This window comes from Schistocerca nitens, chromosome 1 (assembly GCF_023898315.1).
Source record: "Schistocerca nitens isolate TAMUIC-IGC-003100 chromosome 1, iqSchNite1.1, whole genome shotgun sequence".
Lineage (NCBI taxonomy): Eukaryota > Metazoa > Arthropoda > Insecta > Orthoptera > Acrididae > Schistocerca > Schistocerca nitens.
This window is the reverse complement of record NC_064614.1, coordinates 582,177,493-582,185,130: the sequence shown is the minus strand read 5'-3', so window position 1 is coordinate 582,185,130 and position 7,638 is coordinate 582,177,493. Positions and strand designations below refer to the sequence as shown.

Here is a 7,638-nt window from a genome sequence, read left to right as displayed (position 1 = left end):
CACTTTCCAGAAATATTATTTGTTAATATAAATAAGTTATAGCAGAACAATCGTCAAATTGTTTATTAGGATAAGACAAATTTTTACACAAAAGCACAGTGCACTGCCTTATTGTTGGAAACAGGAAAGTATCTAGCAGAGTATCTTTCAGCAGAAGGGGCTGAAATGTGAACAGACGGACTAAATATAATGGCATAGGCTTCTACAGTAGGTATCAATTTGGATAAAATAATTTTGGATATTGGGCCGCATTATTGTAAACTACTAAAGCAACTAAATTACAGACATACCGACCGACTTGCTGCGGTCCTCTTCAGGGAGGTTCACAGTTGTACACTGACGAATGATTTCCTTTATATATTGTCATTTTCGGTTTTCTGGTGGCTACCGACGTCACGTATGTGAGATGTCACTGGACTATTTGAGGAGTTATTATGCGGAGGGGAGGGGGGGGGGAGGGGGGGCTGTACGGTACGCTATTGCCTGTGCTATCCTGGTGGCTAATTGGAAGACAAGTCTACTAGATGAATGGCAGAAGGTAGTGTATCGGCTGGGTGTTGCCTACGCCACTCTGGTAAGTGATTGGTAGGCAGCCTCTCGTTGGTTACTGGAAGGGGGTAGTGTTTTCCCGTAGTGAGGCGTTAGGGCCGCACGGCCGTTCTCTCGCGGCCACTGTTTATACTGATAAACCCGGGTCAAGTGGTGCCGCTGAGAGAGCGATTAAACATACGTTATCTACGATTGGGACAGAACAAGAAATCATCTGTTACAGAAAACCACCAGGAAGGTGGCCGCCCTATCAAATTTCAAGAACCTCGCGTGCTTGTGTGGCAGCAACGTAAAATAAAGGCTATTGAAATAATTCAATGCGCTAACAACATAAACAGGGAGCATGGCTGCAAGTTACGTATGGCCTGGCCGCCAGAGATTCCATCCCTGCGAACCGCGTGTGTTTTGCAGGCAGCAGCATTGGCGGCGAGAGAACTGCTGTGCGCCCTTAACGCCTCGCTGCAGGAAAGCACTACCCCGGACAGCAGCTGCCAGTTTTCTATTCCCTTCGAGTCACCAACGAGAGCTTGCTTACCAGTCACTTACCAGAGGGGCACAGGCAACAGGCCGATATGCTACCTTCTACTAATCACCTAAGAGTTGCCTTCCAATCAGTCATCAGTGTAGCGTAGGCGATAGCGTACCGTACAGCCACCCCGCCGCTTCCCCCCCTCCCCGCGCCATCCCACAAAAACAACCTCTTCAAATTATGCAGTGACATCTCAGGTACGCGTCAACCCGCCAGGTTAGCCGAGAGCGCTAATGCGCTGCTTCCTGGACTCGGGTAGGGGCGCTGGCTCCGGATCGAATCCGCCCGCTTGATTAACGACGAGGGCCGGTGTGCCGGCCAGCCTGGATGTGGTTTTTCGGCGGTTTTCCACATCCCTCTGGGTGAATACCGGGCTGGTCCCCACTTCCCGCCTCAGTTACACGTCTCACAGACATTTGAAACACATCCGCACTTTTCCATGATCTACACTAGACGTAGACTGATGGGGTACTCTGATTCCATCCCGGGGGGTACGGGGTGGCGGCAGGAAGGGCATCCGGCCACCCCTTCACATTAACAGGCCAAATCCGATTTAACCACGCCAACCCCGCGCACAATGCGGGACAAAGGCGCAAGTGATAGAATCTCAGATACGCGTCATCGGTAGCCACCAGGAAACCGAAAATGACAGTATATAAAGGAAGACGTTCATCAGCATACAACTGTGGACGGCCCTGAAGAGGACTGCAGCAGGTCATTCGAAACGTCGGGAATTTTGTTGTTTACAATGACGCGGCCCAATAGCGCAAATTATTTTATCTAAGACGGAGTGAAGATTACAGGTAACGCTTTAAGACTATTTTCAGCCTAGGCCACCTATATACGTGATGTTTATTCACTTATTGCCTTGGTTAAAAAGAGAACTTAGCAATTAGAACTCACCTGAATGAATAGTGAGCATAAAGATAGCACCACAGAAATAGAAAATCACCGTCGCCGTCCCCAAACGACGAGGTCACTGCAAGCTGCTCCACATACTATTGTATAATGTATACGCGCGCCACGGTGTGGCGCTGGCTGGACGGGACGGGCAGGAGGCGCCGGGCACGTCACGCCGTGCTGTGCTGTGTGGGAAAGGCGAGGCGACAGGCGGGGCGCTGCGCTCTGCTCGCTTCCTGAAACATGACGCCGCGCCGCGCTGCGCCTCACAGGGCACAGTGTAGGGTGGGAGGGAGGAAGGGGGACGTGTGTTCGCGGCTCTGTTTCCCCGCTGCCAGGCGGACGCCGTGTCGCAGCCGCTGTCACCGCCGCTCGCATGTGTGCGGCCGTGTTCCGCATTTGCGGCCTGCCCACGGCGAGGTCGTGCAGCTCCAGTGACAGCACATCTCAGATTAAACTACACAGTCTGGAAAGGAGCCACCACATTGGGTTACGAAACCCGCAAGCACATAAATAACAAGCGGTTTTTCCACCAGACGAGTAATACCCATGTGTGTTTTACTGCTGCCGGCCGCGGTGGCCGAGCGGTTCTAGGCGCTCCAGTCCGGAACCGAGCTGCTGCTACGGTCGCAGGTTCGAATCCTGCCTCGGGCATGGATGTGTCTGATGTCAATAGGTTTAAGTAGTTCTAAGTCTAGGGGACTGATGGGCTCAGATGTTAAGTCCCATAGTGCTCAGAACCACTTTTCTGTAAACAGCAGGAAGAACACACAATTAGATTTGTAGGTGGTTTTGGGCTACACACAGTGTGCGAATTTTAGAACAGAAAGCTGTCACGTATGGCAGCAACAGTAGCTCTAAACCAGATGGACATCGATTCGGACTGAGTTCGCATGACACATGCAGGTACGCTTTTCCATGCTACTTTAGCTGTATACGAGAGTTCACGAATCGCAGTGGCTAATGTGTGGTGGCGTCAGCGTCTCTCGGCAACCCATGATCAGATACTTTTCGCTGGTCAGTTATCTAGAGAACGTGATGGTCGGGGGAACAGCTGAACACTCTATCTTCCAATGTAGGTCAAGACAACATAGGCAACACGTTATCTTACGTTATCTTGCTAAAAAATAAATATTGCTAAAAAATAACGAAGGCAGGGCTCGGCCACTGGCCTTAACACGAGAGAAATACAATGGCTGCTGTCCGGACTACCGGCTGTGTAATCCAGAGGTGGTCGTGTTGTGTACCCAATAGTACACTGTACCATCTCGCCAGGTGCTGGCCCCTCATGACAATGACGAATGCAATGTGGGCGCGTTCGTTGTCATCACAGTCTCCACATACCTTCAAATGGCTCTAAGCACTATGGTACTTTATAAAATTTTCTCGGGCTTCCAGCCGCGTCAGTTGGTTAAAATCTCACGAGCTTTGGACCTAGCTCTCCTCAGTCATTGTCAAGTAGTAAGGCTGACTGCTGTGTCGCCGTGGTCGCGTCATTATATAGCGGCACTGCTGGCTGTGATGTCACTATTGCTCTCTTAACAGCCATATATGGTAATGTTTTCATCCTGCGTCAGTCGTGACCGTTTTAACCTCTCTCTGGTCGGACCCCACGCAGTGTTGAGCTGTAAACCACCGTCCTTGTTGATGGTGTTTTCAGAGGTTTTTATTTCAATAGCTTCTTTTTTGACGCTATGCCACAATCCCTTCGTCGAATAGAATTCGTTGTCCATTTTCTAAGGCGTGTTCTGCCACTGCTGATTTTTCTGGATAGCGTAGGCGCAAGCACCTCTCGTGTTCCGTCCCGCGTTGCTCCACAGTGCGTACTGTTCAGCCGACGTAGTAACAGCCACACTGACATGGTATCTTGTACACTCCAGGCGTTCTAAGCCCTAGACTTAACTATGGGACTTAACATCTGTCATCCGTCCCCTAGACTTAGAACTACTTAAACCTAACTAACCTAAGGACATCACACACACCCAATAAATGATAATTAAATCGACACCCTAGCTGCAAACAGGAGTTGATAAACATCATTGGGGACATATTGAAAATGTGTGCCCCGACCGGGACTCGAACCCGGGATCTCCTGCTTACATGGCAGACGCCCTACCCATCTGAGCCATCGAAGGCACAGAGGATTGTGCACCTACAGGGACTTATCCCTTGCACCCTCCCTGTGTGACCCACATTCCCAACATGTCCACGCTACACTGATGACTGATTGGAAGGCAACTCTTAGGTGATTAGTAGAAGGTAGCATATTAGTAGAAGGTAGCCTGTGCCCCTCTGGTAAGTGACTGGTAAGCAAGCTCTCGTTGGTGACTGGAAGGGAATAGAAAACTGGCAGCTGGTGCCCGGGGGTAGTGCTTTCCTGCAGCGAGGCGTTAACGGCGCACAGCAGTTCTCTCACCGCCACTGTTTATACTGTTAAACCCGGGTCCAGCGGTGCTGCGCCTAATAAATATTTGCCCATCACACTCATTACTCGTGACAGATTAATCTAGGAAGTCCCGTACGACTTGGGGCATAGCGTGTGCGTTCGCACAAGAAGGTCAATGGCCGGTTAGCCGTATTTTAACTATATATGAAGGTAATATTTGTTCCCGAAAGAACAGATACCATTGACGACCGTTCAGCATCTCTAGAATAAAATGATAATTAAATCGACACCCTAGCACGGAGAGCGTGCAAGGGATAAGACTCTGCAGGCGCACTATCCTCTGTGCCGTCGGTGGCTCAGATGGATAGAGCGTCTGCCGTGTAAGCAGGAGATCCCTGGGTCGAGTCCCGGTGGGGGCACACATTTTCAACATTGCCCCAATGATGTATATAAACGCCTGTTTGCACAAATCCATGCCCGAGGCAGGATTCGAACCTGCGACCGTAGAAGCAGCGCGGTTCTGAAGTGAAACGCCTAGAGCCGCTCTGCCACAGCGGCCGCCTCCACACACGTATATGCTCATCGTGATGCTATATGTGGACAGGGAACTACTCTGAAAAACGACGTTGTCCCATTTCGATGTCGAGTGTTAACTGTTGGCAGCATCTCTTTTGGCACACCACTCACTACTGCCTCATCAAGTCAAGATGCAAGAATGATCACCGCGCTGACAATCTTTGGTGAGCCAGAAGTCTTCACATTCTCCCTGAGGATATTTGGCTGGGTGCCGACAAACACGGATACAAGGAATGCAACGTGGATGTACCATAGTGCACGACATTACATACGTACTTCACGCGATCAAGCCCAATGGATCGCTGCTTTGAGAGATTACCTCCACTTCAGCTTCTCTTCGGCTCCTTTCTGCCATAAAAAAAAAGTGTTCAAATGTGTGTGAAATCTTATGGGACCTAACTGCTAAGGTCATCAGTCCCTAAGCTTACAGAATACTTAAACTAAATTATCCTAAGGACAGACACACACACCCATGCCCGAGGAAGGACTCGAACCTCCGCCGGGACCAGCCGCACGTTCTGCCATCCTTCCAGCAGTTCCGCTCTCTGATGGTCTTTGGATACGCAGTCACTCCAATGAGTTCTAGGTCTTCCTAAGGGCCTCCTTCCAGTTGGCTTGGTGTTGAGTACAGTTTTCGGCCATCGGTTGTCCTGCATTCGAGCTACATGCCCTGCCCACTGGAGTCGTCGTCGTCTTCATTATAACCACGATGTTCGGCTCTTTGTAAAATATCATACAGCTCTGTGTTGTGACGAATCCTCCAATTTTTCACTCTCATTATCGTAAACTGGTCCAAAAATTTTCCAAGGGACTTTCCTTTCAAATATCATCAGTCTGTTCTGATCTTGCTTGGTTGTACTCCAGGCGGCACTTCCATCTACTACTAGTGGCTGTAGGAGTGTTTTGTAGATGTTTATTTTGAAATTTCTTGACAAACTTCTGGTTTTGAGGAGAGCATTAAGGCCTTGGTAACAGTGCACGACATAACGAACAACATTTATGCCCCCTCAGTGTTGGCGGTAGTCTTCCTGTACCCATTCACCCTCCGATGTGACACATTTTTCCCCATGATGGATGACTTGACAGGGACACTAGTTGCAGAATTCTGCACTTTCGCTGGTTATGAAACTCCACACCCCGAAAATCACCTCATCGCCCTTCTGGAAACGTTTTCCACGCAATGGTTTCTTCATTCGTCTGCTCTGCCATAACTCGGCCAGTCGTCGCCCATAAACAAAGCTTTCGCCAATTAAAACCTCACAACAAATTCATCTAGACTCCCACTGACGCACTCCGTCATCATAGACGACAATACCATTCCTTACCACCGATTGCCGACAGTGACTGCAAACGTGTGCTGACGTAAAAGTCGAGCAGCCTGTTGCAGCCTCCACCAGGACTCTGCACCAGAACTTTCCTGGCGACCGGCGACAATCTAATATGATAGGTGGGGTGCTACATGTAGCACTGAACTGGCGCTTTCCTGGCGAAAACATGAGAAAACTGCTCCAGTAATTGTAAAAATAGCGAGCGTCCGTTGCTCTCGACCCTGAGACGTGACATCAAAAGTGAGAGCCGCCAGCCACGGGCGGGTTGGGACTCCGTCAGTAATTCCCAGTAACCGAATGTTCCACCCGCGTTTTGCCCGTTCGCTACTGTTGTGAGCGATTGGTCTCCCCACATCCCAAAAGTTCCCGCCAGTGTCCAACGTGAAATGAAGAGAATTATGATATGCGTGCATCCTGCTGCCGATCATGCACGTACCGGTACAGAGCATCGATTACCTACTTTGTATGACAGTGTAATATGAAAGTGAAATGTCGGAAAGAAAGACAGGCTGGTGTGATGGCTGTTAATAAGTGCATGAAGAGGCCAGAGAGCCTGCCGTCTTGCATTTCCCTGCCGCTCACTCTAAATTTTTATGCAACGTGTGTACCTCGCTTCAGAGATGGGGAAGTGTGACACAGCAGCAGCAAATAATCATACCTAACTCAAACATTCCACAGCATGCCCGAAGGAACCAAACGGTCCCATAAAGAAACAGAGGTCAAGATCTGCCAGTCCTTTATTCATCACCATTAAGACAGTAAATGCGGAGACATCCTGTGAGACACCATGCTTATTAACTCACTTTAACACACGCATTCAGAGAGCTGGACTTCAGGCTGCTGCACAAAATATCTGAAATGAGTGTGCCTGATTGTAAGGATGTCCTTACGGTTAATGCACACAAATAACAAATTACAAAAATCAAAATTGGTATTTGTGCCAGTAAGGAAACATCACAGACGTTCACAAAGAGAAAAAAATGGAGACCAACGCACAGTATGGTTGGTTGCATTTATGGCTAATGAAAGTACCACGCACAAACATGTGTCCAAGAACAACAAATGTTTAGTGCACGGTCATTTAAAGTTGACCTTAAGTCCAGTCGTGTTCACTCATTCGAAAAACATGTGTAGAGCAACAATCAAGCCCCAGATGATAAAAGTACAACAGTGCAACATAATAAAATGCATAATGGTGGAAAGCAACCTACTTCAAAATGAATAGAGGATGATGCTCATAGACATGTAGATTATCACAAAAATGAATGCCTAATACGATAGAATTGACATCTATAGTAATAAGAGCGAAGGTGATTATATTGATAAAAACATTGGTATTTCATGGAGAACGTGCACAAAGATAAGACATT

General features: G+C 48.6%; 1 non-coding gene across 1 annotated transcript; it reads right to left on the bottom strand.

Moving 5' to 3' along the window:
- Positions 1–4,039: 4,039 nt before the first annotated feature.
- On the bottom strand, positions 4,040–4,114 carry Trnat-ugu (transfer RNA threonine (anticodon UGU)). The gene has a single exon. It is a non-coding gene; the product is annotated as a tRNA-Thr (tRNA).
- Positions 4,115–7,638: the final 3,524 nt, after the last annotated feature.